This window comes from Aquarana catesbeiana, linkage group LG13, assembly GCF_042186555.1.
Source record: "Aquarana catesbeiana isolate 2022-GZ linkage group LG13, ASM4218655v1, whole genome shotgun sequence".
NCBI lineage: Eukaryota > Metazoa > Chordata > Amphibia > Anura > Ranidae > Aquarana > Aquarana catesbeiana.
In genome coordinates, this window is record NC_133336.1 from 155,296,058 (window position 1) to 155,297,354 (window position 1,297).

Here is a 1,297-nt window from a genome sequence, read left to right on the forward strand (position 1 = left end):
GAGTTCCCGTCTCCTCGTTTTCACAGATCAAATGTTCCTAAGATTCCAGAGAAAAAAGTCTTTCTCTCAAGCATTGGACCATCTTTTTGACAAAAAGTGATCATGGTGGCCCCCGTGTAAGAGCAGAATTTGAGGTTTGGTTAGATCCAAATGGACATTCTGTATCTCAAAAATTTAAATTCAATTTCTGAATATAACCACTCTTTTTTCGCATGGAGTCAGTCCAATCAGTTATCGCCATCCTACAAGGAGGAGAACTTCTGGCGTCAATCGACGTCAAAGATGCATACCTCCATATGCCTATTTCCTCGCTCACTAGTAATATCTACTTTTCAAGGTGGAAAATCTTAATTTTCAGTGTGTAGCTCTGCTTTCCGGTCTAGCTACTGCACCTTGAGTGTTTACAAAGGTTCTGGCCCCTCTTCTAGCCAGATTAAGGGCCCAAGGTATAACGATTATGGTTTACCTGGATGATCTGTTCTTGATAGCCCAGTTGGTAGCCTGCTTAGACCAAAGTATGGTCACCACATTCAACTACCTGGAATATCTAGGTCAGATACTCAACCTAGGAGAAATCTTCTCTAAATCCATGAAAAAGGCTAAAATACTTGGGTCTGATCATAGGTACACCCAGAAAAGGGGTATTCTTGCTCCAGGAAAAAGATCAGCTGAACTGATTTAGGTGGTCGAAGCAAGATGAATTCTTCTATTCAACTTTGCATGAGGTTGTTGGGAAAGATGGTGGCTTCATTCGAGGCAGTTCCTTATGCTCAGTTTCATTCGAGACTGCTGCTAAACAGTATCCTATCGGCTTGGAACAAAGGGTTCAAGCTCTAGATTCCCAATGTGTCTGACTCCAAAGCCTACGGCCACATCACCCTGAAAGCGCCCGATCTCGTCTGATCTTGGAGGCTAAGCAGGGTCGAGCCTGGTTAGTACCCGGATAGACCACCTGGAAATACCAGGTGCTGTTGGCTGGGTACGCCAGAGCCTCAGTTTATGGTTAAAATCCAAAAATCTGCAAAGGGGAAAATCCTTCCTTCAGTTACCACGGAAGTGGCCCAGATCAGAAATGGCCTTGCCCGTTATCATTTTAGAAATTCAGGCAGAGCACTTGGTTCTGAGGGCCTAAACGTTCAGTTTATGGTATTGTCCTGCCAGGATTCAATCTGACTATGCCACAGCAATGGCCTATATTAATCACCAAGGGGGCACAAGAAATTGTGCGCTCCCAGAGAAAGGTGAATCATAGCCTATCTTGGGCAGATAACAATGTACTTTGCTTGAATGGTCTTCA

At 44.1% G+C, this 1,297-nt stretch overlaps 1 pseudogene; it reads left to right on the forward strand.

Moving 5' to 3' along the window:
- The first annotated feature begins 861 nt into the window (after window positions 1–861).
- On the forward strand, window positions 862–977 carry LOC141120654 (5S ribosomal RNA; annotated as a pseudogene).
- Window positions 978–1,297: the final 320 nt, after the last annotated feature.